This window comes from Thermobia domestica, chromosome 11, assembly GCF_964235325.1.
Source record: "Thermobia domestica chromosome 11, izTheDome1.hap1.1, whole genome shotgun sequence".
NCBI lineage: Eukaryota > Metazoa > Arthropoda > Insecta > Zygentoma > Lepismatidae > Thermobia > Thermobia domestica.
Window position 1 is genome coordinate 218,903,709 of NC_137464.1, and position 21,156 is coordinate 218,924,864.

General features: G+C 36.1%; 13 non-coding genes across 13 annotated transcripts; 6 read left to right on the top strand and 7 right to left on the bottom strand.

Annotated features, from left to right (window-relative positions):
* Positions 1 to 47: 47 nt before the first annotated feature.
* Positions 48 to 120, bottom strand: TRNAV-CAC (transfer RNA valine (anticodon CAC)). The gene has a single exon. It is a non-coding gene; the product is annotated as a tRNA-Val (tRNA).
* A 2,606-nt stretch (positions 121 to 2,726) lies between these two features.
* TRNAE-CUC (transfer RNA glutamic acid (anticodon CUC)) lies at positions 2,727 to 2,798 on the top strand. The gene has a single exon. It is a non-coding gene; the product is annotated as a tRNA-Glu (tRNA).
* Positions 2,799 to 3,423: 625 nt separating this feature from the next.
* TRNAV-CAC (transfer RNA valine (anticodon CAC)) lies at positions 3,424 to 3,496 on the bottom strand. The gene has a single exon. It is a non-coding gene; the product is annotated as a tRNA-Val (tRNA).
* A 2,606-nt stretch (positions 3,497 to 6,102) lies between these two features.
* TRNAE-CUC (transfer RNA glutamic acid (anticodon CUC)) lies at positions 6,103 to 6,174 on the top strand. The gene has a single exon. It is a non-coding gene; the product is annotated as a tRNA-Glu (tRNA).
* Positions 6,175 to 6,799: 625 nt separating this feature from the next.
* TRNAV-CAC (transfer RNA valine (anticodon CAC)) lies at positions 6,800 to 6,872 on the bottom strand. Its single transcript has one exon. It is a non-coding gene; the product is annotated as a tRNA-Val (tRNA).
* A 2,606-nt stretch (positions 6,873 to 9,478) lies between these two features.
* Positions 9,479 to 9,550, top strand: TRNAE-CUC (transfer RNA glutamic acid (anticodon CUC)). The gene has a single exon. It is a non-coding gene; the product is annotated as a tRNA-Glu (tRNA).
* Positions 9,551 to 10,175: 625 nt separating this feature from the next.
* TRNAV-CAC (transfer RNA valine (anticodon CAC)) lies at positions 10,176 to 10,248 on the bottom strand. The gene has a single exon. It is a non-coding gene; the product is annotated as a tRNA-Val (tRNA).
* A 2,606-nt stretch (positions 10,249 to 12,854) lies between these two features.
* TRNAE-CUC (transfer RNA glutamic acid (anticodon CUC)) lies at positions 12,855 to 12,926 on the top strand. Its single transcript has one exon. It is a non-coding gene; the product is annotated as a tRNA-Glu (tRNA).
* A 625-nt stretch (positions 12,927 to 13,551) lies between these two features.
* On the bottom strand, positions 13,552 to 13,624 carry TRNAV-CAC (transfer RNA valine (anticodon CAC)). The gene has a single exon. It is a non-coding gene; the product is annotated as a tRNA-Val (tRNA).
* A 2,574-nt stretch (positions 13,625 to 16,198) lies between these two features.
* TRNAE-CUC (transfer RNA glutamic acid (anticodon CUC)) lies at positions 16,199 to 16,270 on the top strand. The gene has a single exon. It is a non-coding gene; the product is annotated as a tRNA-Glu (tRNA).
* A 625-nt stretch (positions 16,271 to 16,895) lies between these two features.
* On the bottom strand, positions 16,896 to 16,968 carry TRNAV-CAC (transfer RNA valine (anticodon CAC)). Its single transcript has one exon. It is a non-coding gene; the product is annotated as a tRNA-Val (tRNA).
* Positions 16,969 to 19,437: 2,469 nt separating this feature from the next.
* Positions 19,438 to 19,509, top strand: TRNAE-CUC (transfer RNA glutamic acid (anticodon CUC)). The gene has a single exon. It is a non-coding gene; the product is annotated as a tRNA-Glu (tRNA).
* A 625-nt stretch (positions 19,510 to 20,134) lies between these two features.
* Positions 20,135 to 20,207, bottom strand: TRNAV-CAC (transfer RNA valine (anticodon CAC)). Its single transcript has one exon. It is a non-coding gene; the product is annotated as a tRNA-Val (tRNA).
* Positions 20,208 to 21,156: the final 949 nt, after the last annotated feature.

The following is a 21,156-nucleotide window of genomic DNA, read 5'->3' on the forward strand; positions in this document are numbered from 1 at the left end:
AGGAAATTGTCATGAAAAATTTGTAAGACTTATAAAATACCGAAATTTGTTTCCGCCCGGGTTCGAATCGGGGACCTTGCGCGTGTGAGGCGCACGTGATAACCACTACACTAAGGAAACCACATGTACTTTTCATTTGCAGTTTGAAATATTAAAGAAGCATACGAAGCAAATGCAATTTTAAAAAACACTCATTTCGTTCTTATTGCAATAAAACGTACTAGTTAGGCAACTCCATGGTTGAATTGAGCTAGCACTTCATGTATAGCGTTTAGTGTCCTCTACATAGGATTTCACCTAGTGTTGCATTCATTAAGTGACAATTCATTTTAATTGTGAGGACTGTGGAATGAAGTACTGAACAGTGTTTCAGATATAAGTACGTACAAACAGTGTTATTCCATTATTCTTTCTCATAATATACAGTCGTGAAAAATCGACATGATACCTAAGCTTACCACGAGATTCATGTACACTTTGATTTTGTGTAAACATAATGAGCTCTCCTTAGAATTACTCTCAGCGTCGTATTAAGAGTTTCACTAACACGTGATGAAAAAATTTACGTTTTCAGAAACACACTGGACATGTTTTGGACTGGAATGGACAGAAACAAGTATATTGAAACAGATAAGCCTACACTATTCTGCTGTGTTTTTTTAAAAAACATATTGGGAGAAAAGAAGATAGGTAAGAATTTTAAAAATACAATCTTAGTACTTAATATTTCAGTGGAAATCAGCTGAATGATAACTTCTAGGATATTCTCTCCTAGTATGATTTCTGCAAATGAGGTTTGAATCTTTGAACAATCCTGTGGAAAACTGTTTGGTGGCATCTTGTAATGCAAATAATATAAAGAATATGGTTTTAAATTGTGGATATTAACATCCAACGTTAGTCAAATTATAACTACGTCTGAAATCGCACGTGAAAACGTCTCTGAATTACGCTGAACATACATAATATCTGTGATTGTGGACCATTTTATTTAATTTCCTTCTTTGTAAGTTGGATATAAATGACACTTCAGAGTTTCTCTGATAACTCTACCATATAGCCTCGCGAGAACTCAATTGTATTACTAGCACAAGTGACGTAGTCCGACTCATCAATTGAATGGAAAATTTAAAAAAAAATCCTTACCTGTTTGATATGGCGTTGGACCTCTTTGGTGTTCAGAACAGCTATGGTGTAGCATAGAATACAACCAGATGGTTCATGGGTTTAGCAAGAGGAATATCTCACGACTTCTTGTTCACTTTATAACTCAGTTCTGTGGCAAAACTCGAGGCTAAAACTTCTTTCAAATCCTGTCTCCAAGACGAACTACACATACTCAGTTACGGTCATTTCTGGACAATAAGAGGACCAACGGAGGCCTTTAGCATCATCTTAATTTTCCTAAACCATGACACAACGCCTGCAGTCATGTCTCTGGGCATTATCATTCTCGACTACGTTGATCGGAAACAAACCGTTGACCATAACACGTATATGATACTCTAAAGGCATGACCGAATAACGGGCAGTGGCCGCAAAATACCAACTCAAAGCCACGATATTGCAGCTCATTGGATCAACCAACCGCCGTTATATTTCAATATTAGGCGAGATATTGCTAACCACACACTTCTTTGTTCGCCCACACGGATCGTGGATTGAAATAGCACAAAACATGATTTGTCTGATCATGTCCTACGTTTGTAGTCATCAATAGTCCATGGTACGTGATCGCGGTACAATTCGCGTCAAGCAAAAGCGTTATGGTCGCTTATCAGGAGTTTCCCACGTGTAACCTGGGCGTCTGTGTTCATGTTTTCTAAGTTATGGTGGATTAAATTGTCTGCACGAGGTGTGGGAGGAAGATCTGTTTGAGTTTCCCCCCGTTATTTTGACCGAAGTCGCACTACGGTCTGGGGTGGCCATTCACTTCACTGCTCGGGAAGACGTCGCTGGGGATCTCCTTTTGACACCTTGTCCTCTTCAGCGAAGTGATATGCTGAGAGTTTTGTATAACGAAACGTACCACTTTGGACATTTTCCATTCCACTTTGGACATTTCCTTCCTCATTCTCAATAGAATATTTGTCATTGAACAAAATTTGTTGCAATAGTCAGAGTCAACATAAAAACAAGGATAAACAAAGAATGAAAAACTATAGTTTGTCCTTGTAATATAATGCAGCGTAAAAGATTTGGTCTATTTTCGAATAACAGAGACCCATGTTAAAATATCATTCCCTGCACGGAGTTTGCCTCAATCCACCTCTACCAATATCCCTCGTGCTGCTCTCGCCATTTCATACATCGGATGTACTTGAATTTCACTTATTTCTATTAAATTGACAATATTTTGTAGAAGTCTCGTGAATTCTATGCTCTGCTGAAAAGACAAGCTGTTTCAACACATCTATATTCTCGTGTATCTTCATAGCTTCTGAGCTGTATTGAAATCAAGTTTTAATGTGGAATGTTCGCTAAAATGATCCCAATGTAATATAATTTATTATAAAAACTAGCATACCGCATAATCATTTTCTTAATTTCGTTCAATAAAACGCAAAATTTACTTATCCGAGCAGAATTCCATCTGGACTATGTACACTTCAGTTTACTACCTATTGATTCTAATAAATTGGAGGTATGATAACCAACCAATGAATAGCAATTCAATGTGCAAATCCAAAATTTGAAATATTCTATTGTACAGTGTAACCAACATATCCGGCATGGTCTAGTGGCTAGGATACCTGGCTCTCACCCAGGAGGCCCGGGTTCGATTCCCGGTGCCGGAAAATTTTGTCAACAATTTCTCCTATTTTAGGTTTCTCGTTTCTTCCAGAACTTAACTTAGCAACTTTCGAATTACCATTATTTCTGTATAACTTTACGATATATATTCTTACTCCAGTGATACTGTATTACCAGCTTCTATTGAATTATCCCCATTTTCGCATGATACTAAAATCTAAGCATAGACCCAATTGACAAAACTAACACCGACTTTTACAAAATCAATAACATTGGAAGTGAAAACAAGCTCTCTCCAATATATATTCACCATCATCATGTTATTTATTTTAATCTTCATGTTCCATATGATTTATCATTTTATTTTATATCATACGGGAAATTTACTCTGATTACTATTTTAATTTTCTTGCATTTATCCTTCAACAGTTCTTACAACGTAAGTAATAAGATTGTTGAAGTTTTCAAATGGCATCTTGTTGCACATAATAAACACTACATTGGACAATAGTATTCTAAATTTAAATGTCTACTAATGACGTGATAATACAATTCTTGTAGCGTATACTGTATAAACATATACTAATAACCCAAAGCCTACATTATTCAGACAAAATTTAAAAGGAAATTGTCATGAAAAATTTGTACGACTTATAAAATACCGAAATTTGTTTCCGCCCGGGATCGAACCGGGGACCTTGCGCGTGTGAGGCGCACGTGATAACCACTACACTACGGAAACCACATGTACTTTTCATTTGCAGATTGAAATATTAAAGAAGCATACAAAACAAATGCAATTATAAAAAACACTCATTTCGTTCTTATTGCAATAAAACGTACTAGTTAGGCAACTCCATGGTTGAATTGAGCTAGCACTTCATGTATAGCGTTTAGTGTCCTCTACATAGGATTTCACCTAGTGTTGCATTCATTAAGTGACAATTCATTTTAATTGTGAGGACTGTGGAATGAAGTACTGAACAGTGTTTCAGATATAAGTACTTACAAACAGTGTTATTCCATTATTCATTCTCATAATATACAGTCGTGAAAAATCGACATGATACCTAAGCTTACCAAGAGATTCATGTACACTTTGATTTTGTGTAAACATAATGAGCTCTCCTTAGAATTACTCTCAGCGTCGTATTAAGAGTTTCACTAACACGTGATGAAAAAATTTACGTTTTCAGAAACACACTGGACATGTTTTGGACTGGAATGGACAGAAACAAGTATATTGAAACAGATAAGCCTACACTATTCTGCTGTGTTTTTTTAAAAAACATATTGGGAGAAAAGAAGATAGGTAAGAATTTTAAAAATACAATCTTAGTACTTAATATTTCAGTGGAAATCAGCTGAATGATAACTTCTAGGATATTCTCTCCTAGTATGATTTCTGCAAATGAGGTTTGAATCTTTGAACAATCCTGTGGAAAACTGTTTGGTGGCATCTTGTAATGCAAATAATATAAAGAATATGGTTTTAAATTGTGGATATTAACATCCAACGTTAGTCAAATTATAACTACGTCTGAAATCGCACGTGAAAACGTCTCTGAATTACGCTGAACATACATAATATCTGTGATTGTGGACCATTTTATTTAATTTCCTTCTTTGTAAGTTGGATATAAATGACACTTCAGAGTTTCTCTGATAACTCTACCATATAGCCTCGCGAGAACTCAATTGTATTACTAGCACAAGTGACGTAGTCCGACTCATCAATTGAATGGAAAATTTAAAAAAAAATCCTTACCTGTTTGATATGGCGTTGGACCTCTTTGGTGTTCAGAACAGCTATGGTGTAGCATAGAATACAACCAGATGGTTCATGGGTTTAGCAAGAGGAATATCTCACGACTTCTTGTTCACTTTATAACTCAGTTCTGTGGCAAAACTCGAGGCTAAAACTTCTTTCAAATCCTGTCTCCAAGACGAACTACACATACTCAGTTACGGTCATTTCTGGACAATAAGAGGACCAACGGAGGCCTTTAGCATCATCTTAATTTTCCTAAACCATGACACAACGCCTGCAGTCATGTCTCTGGGCATTATCATTCTCGACTACGTTGATCGGAAACAAACCGTTGACCATAACACGTATATGATACTCTAAAGGCATGACCGAATAACGGGCAGTGGCCGCAAAATACCAACTCAAAGCCACGATATTGCAGCTCATTGGATCAACCAACCGCCGTTATATTTCAATATTAGGCGAGATATTGCTAACCACACACTTCTTTGTTCGCCCACACGGATCGTGGATTGAAATAGCACAAAACATGATTTGTCTGATCATGTCCTACGTTTGTAGTCATCAATAGTCCATGGTACGTGATCGCGGTACAATTCGCGTCAAGCAAAAGCGTTATGGTCGCTTATCAGGAGTTTCCCACGTGTAACCTGGGCGTCTGTGTTCATGTTTTCTAAGTTATGGTGGATTAAATTGTCTGCACGAGGTGTGGGAGGAAGATCTGTTTGAGTTTCCCCCCGTTATTTTGACCGAAGTCGCACTACGGTCTGGGGTGGCCATTCACTTCACTGCTCGGGAAGACGTCGCTGGGGATCTCCTTTTGACACCTTGTCCTCTTCAGCGAAGTGATATGCTGAGAGTTTTGTATAACGAAACGTACCACTTTGGACATTTTCCATTCCACTTTGGACATTTCCTTCCTCATTCTCAATAGAATATTTGTCATTGAACAAAATTTGTTGCAATAGTCAGAGTCAACATAAAAACAAGGATAAACAAAGAATGAAAAACTATAGTTTGTCCTTGTAATATAATGCAGCGTAAAAGATTTGGTCTATTTTCGAATAACAGAGACCCATGTTAAAATATCATTCCCTGCACGGAGTTTGCCTCAATCCACCTCTACCAATATCCCTCGTGCTGCTCTCGCCATTTCATACATCGGATGTACTTGAATTTCACTTATTTCTATTAAATTGACAATATTTTGTAGAAGTCTCGTGAATTCTATGCTCTGCTGAAAAGACAAGCTGTTTCAACACATCTATATTCTCGTGTATCTTCATAGCTTCTGAGCTGTATTGAAATCAAGTTTTAATGTGGAATGTTCGCTAAAATGATCCCAATGTAATATAATTTATTATAAAAACTAGCATACCGCATAATCATTTTCTTAATTTCGTTCAATAAAACGCAAAATTTACTTATCCGAGCAGAATTCCATCTGGACTATGTACACTTCAGTTTACTACCTATTGATTCTAATAAATTGGAGGTATGATAACCAACCAATGAATAGCAATTCAATGTGCAAATCCAAAATTTGAAATATTCTATTGTACAGTGTAACCAACATATCCGGCATGGTCTAGTGGCTAGGATACCTGGCTCTCACCCAGGAGGCCCGGGTTCGATTCCCGGTGCCGGAAAATTTTGTCAACAATTTCTCCTATTTTAGGTTTCTCGTTTCTTCCAGAACTTAACTTAGCAACTTTCGAATTACCATTATTTCTGTATAACTTTACGATATATATTCTTACTCCAGTGATACTGTATTACCAGCTTCTATTGAATTATCCCCATTTTCGCATGATACTAAAATCTAAGCATAGACCCAATTGACAAAACTAACACCGACTTTTACAAAATCAATAACATTGGAAGTGAAAACCAGCTCTCTCCAATATATATTCACCATCATCATGTTATTTATTTTAATCTTCATGTTCCATATGATTTATCATTTTATTTTATATCATACGGGAAATTTATTCTGATTACTATTTTAATTTTCTTGCTTTTATCCTTCAACAGTTCTTACAACGTAAGAAATAAGATTGTTGAAGTTTTCAAATGGCATCTTGTTGCACATAATAAACACTACATTGGACAATAGTATTCTAAATTTAAATGTCTACTAATGACGTGATAATACAATTCTTGTAGCGTATACTGTATAAACATATACTAATAACCCAAAGCCTACATTATTCAGACAAAATTTAAAAGGAAATTGTCATGAAAAATTTGTACGACTTATAAAATACCGAAATTTGTTTCCGCCCGGGATCGAACCGGGGACCTTGCGCGTGTGAGGCGCACGTGATAACCACTACACTACGGAAACCACATGTACTTTTCATTTGCAGATTGAAATATTAAAGAAGCATACAAAACAAATGCAATTATAAAAAACACTCATTTCGTTCTTATTGCAATAAAACGTACTAGTTAGGCAACTCCATGGTTGAATTGAGCTAGCACTTCATGTATAGCGTTTAGTGTCCTCTACATAGGATTTCACCTAGTGTTGCATTCATTAAGTGACAATTCATTTTAATTGTGAGGACTGTGGAATGAAGTACTGAACAGTGTTTCAGATATAAGTACTTACAAACAGTGTTATTCCATTATTCATTCTCATAATATACAGTCGTGAAAAATCGACATGATACCTAAGCTTACCAAGAGATTCATGTACACTTTGATTTTGTGTAAACATAATGAGCTCTCCTTAGAATTACTCTCAGCGTCGTATTAAGAGTTTCACTAACACGTGATGAAAAAATTTACGTTTTCAGAAACACACTGGACATGTTTTGGACTGGAATGGACAGAAACAAGTATATTGAAACAGATAAGCCTACACTATTCTGCTGTGTTTTTTTAAAAAACATATTGGGAGAAAAGAAGATAGGTAAGAATTTTAAAAATACAATCTTAGTACTTAATATTTCAGTGGAAATCAGCTGAATGATAACTTCTAGGATATTCTCTCCTAGTATGATTTCTGCAAATGAGGTTTGAATCTTTGAACAATCCTGTGGAAAACTGTTTGGTGGCATCTTGTAATGCAAATAATATAAAGAATATGGTTTTAAATTGTGGATATTAACATCCAACGTTAGTCAAATTATAACTACGTCTGAAATCGCACGTGAAAACGTCTCTGAATTACGCTGAACATACATAATATCTGTGATTGTGGACCATTTTATTTAATTTCCTTCTTTGTAAGTTGGATATAAATGACACTTCAGAGTTTCTCTGATAACTCTACCATATAGCCTCGCGAGAACTCAATTGTATTACTAGCACAAGTGACGTAGTCCGACTCATCAATTGAATGGAAAATTTTAAAAAAAATCCTTACCTGTTTGATATGGCGTTGGACCTCTTTGGTGTTCAGAACAGCTATGGTGTAGCATAGAATACAACCAGATGGTTCATGGGTTTAGCAAGAGGAATATCTCACGACTTCTTGTTCACTTTATAACTCAGTTCTGTGGCAAAACTCGAGGCTAAAACTTCTTTCAAATCCTGTCTCCAAGACGAACTACACATACTCAGTTACGGTCATTTCTGGACAATAAGAGGACCAACGGAGGCCTTTAGCATCATCTTAATTTTCCTAAACCATGACACAACGCCTGCAGTCATGTCTCTGGGCATTATCATTCTCGACTACGTTGATCGGAAACAAACCGTTGACCATAACACGTATATGATACTCTAAAGGCATGACCGAATAACGGGCAGTGGCCGCAAAATACCAACTCAAAGCCACGATATTGCAGCTCATTGGATCAACCAACCGCCGTTATATTTCAATATTAGGCGAGATATTGCTAACCACACACTTCTTTGTTCGCCCACACGGATCGTGGATTGAAATAGCACAAAACATGATTTGTCTGATCATGTCCTACGTTTGTAGTCATCAATAGTCCATGGTACGTGATCGCGGTACAATTCGCGTCAAGCAAAAGCGTTATGGTCGCTTATCAGGAGTTTCCCACGTGTAACCTGGGCGTCTGTGTTCATGTTTTCTAAGTTATGGTGCATTAAATTGTCTGCACGAGGTGTGGGAGGAAGATCTGTTTGAGTTTCCCCCCGTTATTTTGACCGAAGTCGCACTACGGTCTGGGGTGGCCATTCACTTCACTGCTCGGGAAGACGTCGCTGGGGATCTCCTTTTGACACCTTGTCCTCTTCAGCGAAGTGATATGCTGAGAGTTTTGTATAACGAAACGTACCACTTTGGACATTTTCCATTCCACTTTGGACATTTCCTTCCTCATTCTCAATAGAATATTTGTCATTGAACAAAATTTCTTGCAATAGTCAGAGTCAACATAAAAACAAGGATAAACAAAGAATGAAAAACTATAGTTTGTCCTTGTAATATAATGCAGCGTAAAAGATTTGGTCTATTTTCGAATAACAGAGACCCATGTTAAAATATCATTCCCTGCACGGAGTTTGCCTCAATCCACCTCTACCAATATCCCTCGTGCTGCTCTCGCCATTTCATACATCGGATGTACTTCAATTTCACTTATTTCTATTAAATTGACAATATTTTGTAGAAGTCTCGTGAATTCTATGCTCTGCTGAAAAGACAAGCTGTTTCAACACATCTATATTCTCGTGTATCTTCATAGCTTCTGAGCTGTATTGAAATCAAGTTTTAATGTGGAATGTTCGCTAAAATGATCCCAATGTAATATAATTTATTATAAAAACTAGCATACCGCATAATCATTTTCTTAATTTCGTTCAATAAAACGCAAAATTTACTTATCCGAGCAGAATTCCATCTGGACTATGTACACTTCAGTTTACTACCTATTGATTCTAATAAATTGGAGGTATGATAACCAACCAATGAATAGCAATTCAATGTGCAAATCCAAAATTTGAAATATTCTATTGTACAGTGTAACCAACATATCCGGCATGGTCTAGTGGCTAGGATACCTGGCTCTCACCCAGGAGGCCCGGGTTCGATTCCCGGTGCCGGAAAATTTTGTCAACAATTTCTCCTATTTTAGGTTTCTCGTTTCTTCCAGAACTTAACTTAGCAACTTTCGAATTACCATTATTTCTGTATAACTTTACGATATATATTCTTACTCCAGTGATACTGTATTACCAGCTTCTATTGAATTATCCCCATTTTCGCATGATACTAAAATCTAAGCATAGACCCAATTGACAAAACTAACACCGACTTTTACAAAATCAATAACATTGGAAGTGAAAACCAGCTCTCTCCAATATATATTCACCATCATCATGTTATTTATTTTAATCTTCATGTTCCATATGATTTATCATTTTATTTTATATCATACGGGAAATTTATTCTGATTACTATTTTAATTTTCTTGCTTTTATCCTTCAACAGTTCTTACAACGTAAGAAATAAGATTGTTGAAGTTTTCAAATGGCATCTTGTTGCACATAATAAACACTACATTGGACAATAGTATTCTAAATTTAAATGTCTACTAATGACGTGATAATACAATTCTTGTAGCGTATACTGTATAAACATATACTAATAACCCAAAGCCTACATTATTCAGACAAAATTTAAAAGGAAATTGTCATGAAAAATTTGTACGACTTATAAAATACCGAAATTTGTTTCCGCCCGGGATCGAACCGGGGACCTTGCGCGTGTGAGGCGCACGTGATAACCACTACACTACGGAAACCACATGTACTTTTCATTTGCAGATTGAAATATTAAAGAAGCATACAAAACAAATGCAATTATAAAAAACACTCATTTCGTTCTTATTGCAATAAAACGTACTAGTTAGGCAACTCCATGCTTGAATTGAGCTAGCACTTCATGTATAGCGTTTAGTGTCCTCTACATAGGATTTCACCTAGTGTTGCATTCATTAAGTGACAATTCATTTTAATTGTGAGGACTGTGGAATGAAGTACTGAACAGTGTTTCAGATATAAGTACTTACAAACAGTGTTATTCCATTATTCATTCTCATAATATACAGTCGTGAAAAATCGACATGATACCTAAGCTTACCAAGAGATTCATGTACACTTTGATTTTGTGTAAACATAATGAGCTCTCCTTAGAATTACTCTCAGCGTCGTATTAAGAGTTTCACTAACACGTGATGAAAAAATTTACGTTTTCAGAAACACACTGGACATGTTTTGGACTGGAATGGACAGAAACAAGTATATTGAAACAGATAAGCCTACACTATTCTGCTGTGTTTTTTTAAAAAACATATTGGGAGAAAAGAAGATAGGTAAGAATTTTAAAAATACAATCTTAGTACTTAATATTTCAGTGGAAATCAGCTGAATGATAACTTCTAGGATATTCTCTCCTAGTATGATTTCTGCAAATGAGGTTTGAATCTTTGAACAATCCTGTGGAAAACTGTTTGGTGGCATCTTGTAATGCAAATAATATAAAGAATATGGTTTTAAATTGTGGATATTAACATCCAACGTTAGTCAAATTATAACTACGTCTGAAATCGCACGTGAAAACGTCTCTGAATTACGCTGAACATACATAATATCTGTGATTGTGCACCATTTTATTTAATTTCCTTCTTTGTAAGTTGGATATAAATGACACTTCAGAGTTTCTCTGATAACTCTACCATATAGCCTCGCGAGAACTCAATTGTATTACTAGCACAAGTGACGTAGTCCGACTCATCAATTGAATGGAAAATTTTAAAAAAAATCCTTACCTGTTTGATATGGCGTTGGACCTCTTTGGTGTTCAGAACAGCTATGGTGTAGCATAGAATACAACCAGATGGTTCATGGGTTTAGCAAGAGGAATATCTCACGACTTCTTGTTCACTTTATAACTCAGTTCTGTGGCAAAACTCGAGGCTAAAACTTCTTTCAAATCCTGTCTCCAAGACGAACTACACATACTCAGTTACGGTCATTTCTGGACAATAAGAGGACCAACGGAGGCCTTTAGCATCATCTTAATTTTCCTAAACCATGACACAACGCCTGCAGTCATGTCTCTGGGCATTATCATTCTCGACTACGTTGATCGGAAACAAACCGTTGACCATAACACGTATATGATACTCTAAAGGCATGACCGAATAACGGGCAGTGGCCGCAAAATACCAACTCAAAGCCACGATATTGCAGCTCATTGGATCAACCAACCGCCGTTATATTTCAATATTAGGCGAGATATTGCTAACCACACACTTCTTTGTTCGCCCACACGGATCGTGGATTGAAATAGCACAAAACATGATTTGTCTGATCATGTCCTACGTTTGTAGTCATCAATAGTCCATGGTACGTGATCGCGGTACAATTCGCGTCAAGCAAAAGCGTTATGGTCGCTTATCAGGAGTTTCCCACGTGTAACCTGGGCGTCTGTGTTCATGTTTTCTAAGTTATGGTGGATTAAATTGTCTGCACGAGGTGTGGGAGGAAGATCTGTTTGAGTTTCCCCCCGTTATTTTGACCGAAGTCGCACTACGGTCTGGGGTGGCCATTCACTTCACTGCTCGGGAAGACGTCGCTGGGGATCTCCTTTTGACACCTTGTCCTCTTCAGCGAAGTGATATGCTGAGAGTTTTGTATAACGAAACGTACCACTTTGGACATTTTCCATTCCACTTTGGACATTTCCTTCCTCATTCTCAATAGAATATTTGTCATTGAACAAAATTTGTTGCAATAGTCAGAGTCAACATAAAAACAAGGATAAACAAAGAATGAAAAACTATAGTTTGTCCTTGTAATATAATGCAGCGTAAAAGATTTGGTCTATTTTCGAATAACAGAGACCCATGTTAAAATATCATTCCCTGCACGGAGTTTGCCTCAATCCACCTCTACCAATATCCCTCGTGCTGCTCTCGCCATTTCATACATCGGATGTACTTGAATTTCACTTATTTCTATTAAATTGACAATATTTTGTAGAAGTCTCGTGAATTCTATGCTCTGCTGAAAAGACAAGCTGTTTCAACACATCTATATTCTCGTGTATCTTCATAGCTTCTGAGCTGTATTGAAATCAAGTTTTAATGTGGAATGTTCGCTAAAATGATCCCAATGTAATATAATTTATTATAAAAACTAGCATACCGCATAATCATTTTCTTAATTTCGTTCAATAAAACGCAAAATTTACTTATCCGAGCAGAATTCCATCTGGACTATGTACACTTCAGTTTACTACCTATTGATTCTAATAAATTGGAGGTATGATAACCAACCAATGAATAGCAATTCAATGTGCAAATCCAAAATTTGAAATATTCTATTGTACAGTGTAACCAACATATCCGGCATGGTCTAGTGGCTAGGATACCTGGCTCTCACCCAGGAGGCCCGGGTTCGATTCCCGGTGCCGGAAAATTTTGTCAACAATTTCTCCTATTTTAGGTTTCTCGTTTCTTCCAGAACTTAACTTAGCAACTTTCGAATTACCATTATTTCTGTATAACTTTACGATATATATTCTTACTCCAGTGATACTGTATTACCAGCTTCTATTGAATTATCCCCATTTTCGCATGATACTAAAATCTAAGCATAGACCCAATTGACAAAACTAACACCGACTTTTACAAAATCAATAACATTGGAAGTGAAAACCAGCTCTCTCCAATATATATTCACCATCATCATGTTATTTATTTTAATCTTCATGTTCCATATGATTTATCATTTTATTTTATATCATACGGGAAATTTATTCTGATTACTATTTTAATTTTCTTGCTTTTATCCTTCAACAGTTCTTACAACGTAAGAAATAAGATTGTTGAAGTTTTCAAATGGCATCTTGTTGCACATAATAAACACTACATTGGACAATAGTATTCTAAATTTAAATGTCTACTAATGACGTGATAATACAATTCTTGTAGCGTATACTGTATAAACATATACTAATAACCCAAAGCCTACATTATTCAGACAAAATTTAAAAGGAAATTGTCATGAAAAATTTGTACGACTTATAAAATACCGAAATTTGTTTCCGCCCGGGATCGAACCGGGGACCTTGCGCGTGTGAGGCGCACGTGATAACCACTACACTACGGAAACCACATGTACTTTTCATTTGCAGATTGAAATATTAAAGAAGCATACAAAACAAATGCAATTATAAAAAACACTCATTTCGTTCTTATTGCAATAAAACGTACTAGTTAGGCAACTCCATGGTTGAATTGAGCTAGCACTTCATGTATAGCGTTTAGCGTCCTCTACATAGGATTTCACCTAGTGTTGCATTCATTAAGTGACAATTCATTTTAATTGTGAGGACTGTGGAATGAAGTACTGAACAGTGTTTCAGGTATAAGTACTTACAAACATTGTTATTCCATTATTCATTCTCATAATATACAGTCGTGAAAAATCGACATGATACCTAAGCTTACCACGAGATTCATGTACACTTTGATTTTGTGTAAACATAATGAGCTCTCCTTAGAATTACTCTCAGCGTCGTATTAAGAGTTTCACTAACACGTGATGAAAAAATTTACGTTTTCAGAAACACACTGGACATGTTTTGGACTGGAATGGACAGAAACAAGTATATTGAAACAGATAAGCCTACACTATTCTGCTGTGTTTTTTTAAAAAACATATTGGGAGAAAAGAAGATAGGTAAGAATTTTAAAAATACAATCTTAGTACTTAATATTTCAGTGGAAATCAGCTGAATGATAACTTCTAGGATATTCTCTCCTAGTATGATTTCTGCAAATGAGGTTTGAACCTTTGAACAATCCTGTGGAAAACTGTTTGGTGGCATCTTGTAATGCAAATAATATAAAGAATATGGTTTTAAATTGTGGATATTAACATCCAACGTTAGTCAAATTATAACTACGTCTGAAATCGCACGTGAAAACGTCTCTGAATTACGCTGAACATACATAATATCTGTGATTGTGGACCATTTTATTTAATTTCCTTCTTTGTAAGTTGGATATAAATGACACTTCAGAGTTTCTCTGATAACTCTACCATATAGCCTCGCGAGAACTCAATTGTATTACTAGCACGAGTGACGTAGTTCGACTCATCAATTGAATGGAAAATTTAAGAAAAATCCTTACCTGTTTGATATGGCGTTGGACCTCTTTGGTGTTCAGAACAGCTATGGTGTAGCATAGAATACACCCAGATGGTTCATGGGTTTAGCAAGAGGAATATCTCACGACTTCTTGTTCACTTTATAACTCAGTTCTGTGGCAAAACTCGAGGCTAAAACTTCTTTCAAATCCTGTCTCCAAGACGAACTACACATACTCAGTTACGGTCATTTCTGGACAATGAGAGGACCAACGGAGGCCTTTAGCATCATCTTAATTTTCCTAAACCATGACACAACGCCTGCAGTCATGTCTCTGGGCATTATCATTCTCGACTACGTTGATCGGAAACAAACCGTTGACCATAACACGTATATGGTACTCTAAAGGCATGGCAGAATAACGGGCAGTGGCCGCAAAATACCAACTCAAAGCCACGATATTGCAGCTCATTGGATCAACCAACCGCCGTTATATTTCAATATTAGGCGAGATATTGCTAACCACACACTTCTTTGTTCGCCCACACGGATCGTGGATTGAAATAGCACAAAACATGATTTGTCTGATCATGTCCTACGTTTGTAGTCATCAATAGTCCATGGTACGTGATCGCGGTACAATTCGCGTCAAGCAAAAGCGTTATGGTCGCTTATCAGGAGTTTCCCACGTGTAACCTGGGCGTCTGTGTTCATGTTTTCTAAGTTATGGTGGATTAAATTGTCTGCACGAGGTGTGGGAGGAAGATCTGTTTGAGTTTCCCCCCGTTATTTTGACCGAAGTCGCACTACGGTCTGGGGTGGCCATTCACTTCACTGCTCGGGAAGACATGTCGCTGGGGATCTCCTTTTGACACCTTGTCCTCTTCAGCGAAGTGATATGCTGAGAGTTTTGTATAACGAAACTTACCACTTTGGACATTTTCCATTCCACTTTGGACATTTCCTTCCTCATTCTCAATAGAATATTTGTCATTGAACTAAAATTTGTTGCAATAGTCAGAGTCAACATAAAAACAAGGATAAACAAAGAATGAAAAACTATAGTTTGTCCTTGTAATATAATGCAGCGTAAAAGATTTGGTCTATTTTCGAATAACAGAGACCCATGTTAAAATATCATTCCCTGCACTCGTGCTGCTCTCGCCATTTCATACATCGGATGTACTTGAATTTCACTTATTTCTATTAAATTGACAATATTTTGTAGAAGTCTCGTGAATTCTATGCTCTGCTGAAAAGACAAGCTGTTTCAACACATCTATATTCTCGTGTATCTTCATAGCTTCTGAGCTGTATTGAAATCAAGTTTTAATGTGGAATGTTCGCTAAAATGATCCCAATGTAATATAATTTATTATAAAAACTAGCATACCGCATAATCATTTTCTTAATTTCGTTCAATAAAACGCAAAATTTACTTATCCGAGCAGAATTCCATCTGGACTATGCACACTTCAGTTTACTACCTATTGATTCTAATAAATTGGAGGTATGATAACCAACCAATGAATAGCAATTCAATGTGCAAATCCAAACTTTGAAATATTCTATTGTACAGTGTAATCAACATATCCGGCATGGTCTAGTGGCTAGGATACCTGGCTCTCACCCAGGAGGCCCGGGTTCGATTCCCGGTGCCGGATAATTTTGTCAACAATTTCTCTTATTTTAGGTTTCTCTTTTCTTCCAGAACTTAACCTACCAACTTTCGAATTACCATTATTTCTGTATAACTTTACGATATATATTCTTACTCCAGTGATACTGTATTACCAGCTTCTATTGAATTATCCCCATTTTCGCATGATACTAAAATCTAAGCATAGACCCAATTGACAAAACTAACACCGACTTTTACAAAATCAATAACATTGGAAGTGAAAACAAGCTCTCTCCAATATATATTCACCATCATCATGTTATTTATTTTAATATTCATGTTCCATATGATTTATCATTTTATTTTATATCATAAGGGAAATTTATTCTGATTACTATTTTAATTTTCTTGCTTTTATTCTTCAACAGTTCTTACAACGTAAGAAATAAGATTGTTGAAGTTTTCAAATGGCATCTTGTTGCACATAATAAACACTACATTGGACAATAGTACTCTAAATTTAAATGTCTACTAATGACGTGATAATACAATTTTTGTAGCGTATACTGTATAAACATATACTAATAACCTAAAGCCTACATTACTCAGACAAAATTTAAAAGGAAATTGCCATGAAAAATTTGTACGACTTATAAAATACCGAAATTTGTTTCCGCCCGGGTTCGAACCGGGGACCTTGCGCGTGTGAGGCGCACGTGATAACCACTACACTAAGGAAACCACATGTACTTTTCATTTGCAGTTTGAAATATTAAAGAAGCATACGAAGCAAATGCAATTATAAAAAACACTCATTTCGTTCTTATTGCAATAAAACGTACTAGTTAGGCAACTCCATGGTTGAATTGAGCTAGCACTTCATGTATAGCGTTTAGTGTCCTCTACATAGGATTTCACCTAGTGTTGCATTCATTAAGTGACAATTCATTTTAATTGTGAGGACTGTGGAATGAAGTACTGAACAGTGTTTCAGATATAAGTACGTACAAACAGTGTTATTCCATTATTCTTTCTCATAATATACAGTCGTGAAAAATCGACATGATACCTAAGCTTACCACGAGATTCATGTACACTTTGATTTTGTGTAAACATAATGAGCTCTCCTTAGAATTACTCTCAGCGTCGTATTAAGAGTTTCACTAACACGTGATGAAAAAATTTACGTTTTCAGAAACACACTGGACATGTTTTGGACTGGAATGGACAGAAACAAGTATATTGAAACAGATAAGCCTACACTATTCTGCTGTGTTTTTTTAAAAAACATATTGGGAGAAAAGAAGATAGGTAAGAATTTTAAAAATACAATCTTAGTACTTAATATTTCAGTGGAAATCAGCTGAATGATAACTTCTAGGATATTCTCTCCTAGTATGATTTCTGCAAATGAGGTTTGAACCTTTGAACAATCCTGTGGAAAACTGTTTGGTGGCATCTTGTAATGCAAATAATATATAAAATATGGTTTTAAATTGTGGATATTAACATCCAACGTTAGTCAAATTATAACTACGTCTGAAATCGCACGTGAAAACGTCTCTGAATTACGCTGAACATACATAATATCTGTGATTGTGGACCATTTTATTTAATTTCCTTCTTTGTATGTTGGATATAAATGACCTTTTGTGATCAGAACAGCTATGGTGTAGCATAGAATACAACCAGATGGTTCATGGGTTTAGCAAGAGGAATACCTCACGACTTCTTTTTCACTTTATAACTCAGTTCTGTGGCAAAACTCGAGGCTAAAACTTCTTTCAAATCCTGTCTCCAAGACGAACTACACATACTCAGTTACGGTCATTTCTGGACAATGAGAGGACCAACGGAGGCCTTTAGCATCATCTTAATTTTCCTAAACCATGACACAACGCCTGCAGTCATGTCTCTGGGCATTATCATTCTCGACTACGTTGATCGGAAACAAACCGTTGACCATAACACGTATATGATACTCTAAAGGCATGACAGAATAACGGGCAGTGGCCGCAAAATACCAACTCAAAGCCACGATATTGCAGCTCATTGGATCAACCAACCGCCGTTATATTTCAATATTAGGCGAGATATTGCTAACCACACACTTCTTTGTTCGCCCACACGGATCGTGGATTGAAATAGCACAAAACATGATTTGTCTGATCATGTCCTACGTTTGTAGTCATCAATAGTCCATGGTACGTGATCGCGGTACAATTCGCGTCAAGCAAAAGCGTTATGGTCGCTTATCAGGAGTTTTCCACGTGTAACCTGGGCGTCTGTGTTCATGTTTTCTAAGTTATGGTGGATTAAATTGTCTGCACGAGGTGTGGGAGGAAGATCTGTTTGAGTTTCCCCCCCCCCATTATTTCGACCGAAGTCGCACTACGGTCTGGGGTGGCCATTCACTTCACTGCTCGGGAAGACATGTCGCTGGGGATCTCCTTTTGACACCTTGTCCTCTTCAGCGAAGTGATATGCTGAGAGTTTTGTATAACGAAACGTACCACTTTGGAAATTTTCTATTCCACTTTGGACATTTCCTTCCTCATTCTCAATAGAATATTTGTCATTGAACAAAATTTGTTGCAATAGTCAGAGTCAACATAAAAACAAGGATAAACAAAGAATGAAAAATTATAGTTTGTCCTTGTAATATAATGCAGCGTAAAAGATTTGGTCTATTTTCGAATAACAGAGACCCATGTTAAAATATCATTCCCTGCACGGAGTTTGCCTCAATCCACCTCTACCAATATCCCTCGTGCTGCTCTCGCCATTTCATACATCGGATGTACTTGAATTTCACTTATTTCTATTAAATTGACAATATTTTGTAGAAGTCTCGTGAATTCTATGCTCTGCTGAAAAGACAAGCTGTTTCAACACATCTATATTCTCGTGTATCTTCATAGCTTCTGAGCTGTATTGAAATCAAGTTTTAATGTGGAATGTTCGCTAAAATGATCCCAATGTAATATAATTTATTATAAAAACTAGCATACCGCATAATCATTTTCTTAATTTCGTTCAATAAAACGCAAAATTTACTTATCCGAGCAGAATTCCATCTGGACTATGTACACTTCAGTTTACTACCTATTGATTCTAATAAATTGGAGGTATGATAACCAACCAATGAATAGCAATTCAATGTGCAAATCCAAAATTTGAAATATTCTATTGTACAGTGTAACCAACATATCCGGCATGGTCTAGTGGCTAGGATACCTGGCTCTCACCCAGGAGGCCCGGGTTCGATTCCCGGTGCCGGAAAATTTTGTCAACAATTTCTCCTATTTTAGGTTTCTCGTTTCTTCCAGAACTTAACTTAGCAACTTTCGAATTACCATTATTTCTGTATAACTTTACGATATATATTCTTACTCCAGTGATACTGTATTACCAGCTTCTATTGAATTATCCCCATTTTCGCATGATACTAAAATCTAAGCATAGACCCAATTGACAAAACTAACACTGACTTTTACAAAATCAATAACATTGGAAGTGAAAACAAGCTCTCTCCAATATATATTCACCATCATCATGTTATTTATTTTAATCTTCATGTTCCATATGATTTATCATTTTATTTTATATCATACGGGAAATTTATTCTGATTACTATTTTAATTTTCTTGCTTTTATCCTTCAACAGTTCTTACAACGTAAGAAATAAGATTGTTGAAGTTTTCAAATGGCATCTTGTTGCACATAATAAACACTACATTGGACAATAGTATTCTAAATTTAAATGTCTACTAATGACGTGATAATACAATTCTTGTAGCGTATACTGTATAAACATATACTAATAACCCAAAGCCTACATTATTCAGACAAAATTTAAAAGGAAATTGTCATGAAAAATTTGTACGACTTATAAAATACCGAAATTTCTTTCCGCCCGGGATCGAACCGGGGACCTTGCGCGTGTGAGGCGCACGTGATAACCACTACACTACGGAAACCACATGTACTTTTCGTTTGCATATTGAAATATTAAAGAAGCATACGAAACAAATGCAATTATAAAAAACACTCATTTCGTTCTTATTGCAATAAAACGTACTAGTTAGGCAACTCCATGGTTGAATTGAGCTAGCACTTCATGTATAGCGTTTAGTGTCCTCTACATAGGATTTCACCTAGTGTTGCATTCATTAAGTGACAATTCATTTTAATTGTGAGGACTGTGGAATGAAGTACTGAACAGTGTTTCAGATATAAGTACTTACAAACATTGTTATTCCATTATTCATTCTCATAATATACAGTCGTGAAAAATCGACATGATACCTAAGCTTACCACGAGATTCATGTACACTTTGATTTTGTGTAAACATAATGAGCTCTCCTTAGAATTACTCTCAGCGTCGTATTAAGAGTTTCACTAACACGTGATGAAAAAATTTACGTTTTCAGAAACACACTGCACATGTTTTGGACTGGAATGGACAGAAACAAGTATATTGAAACAGATAAGCCTACACTATTCTGCTGTGTTTTTTTAAAAAACATATTGGGAGAAAAGAAGATAGGTAAGAATTTTAAAAATACAATCTTAGTACTTAATATTTCAGTGGAAATCAGCTGAATGATAACTTCTAGGATATTCTCTCCTAGTATGATTTCTGCAAATGAGGTTTGAATCTTTGAACAATCCTGTGGAAAACTGTTTGGTGGCATCTTGTAATGCAAATAATATAAAGAATATGGTTTTAAATTGTGGATATTAACATCCAACGTTAGTCAAATTATAACTACGTCTGAAATCGCACGTGAAAACGTCTCTGAATTACGCTGAACATACATAATATCTGTGATTGTGGACCATTTTATTTAATTTCCTTCTTTGTATGTTGGATATAAGTGACACTTCAGAGTTTCGCTGATAACTCTACCATATAGCCTCGCGAG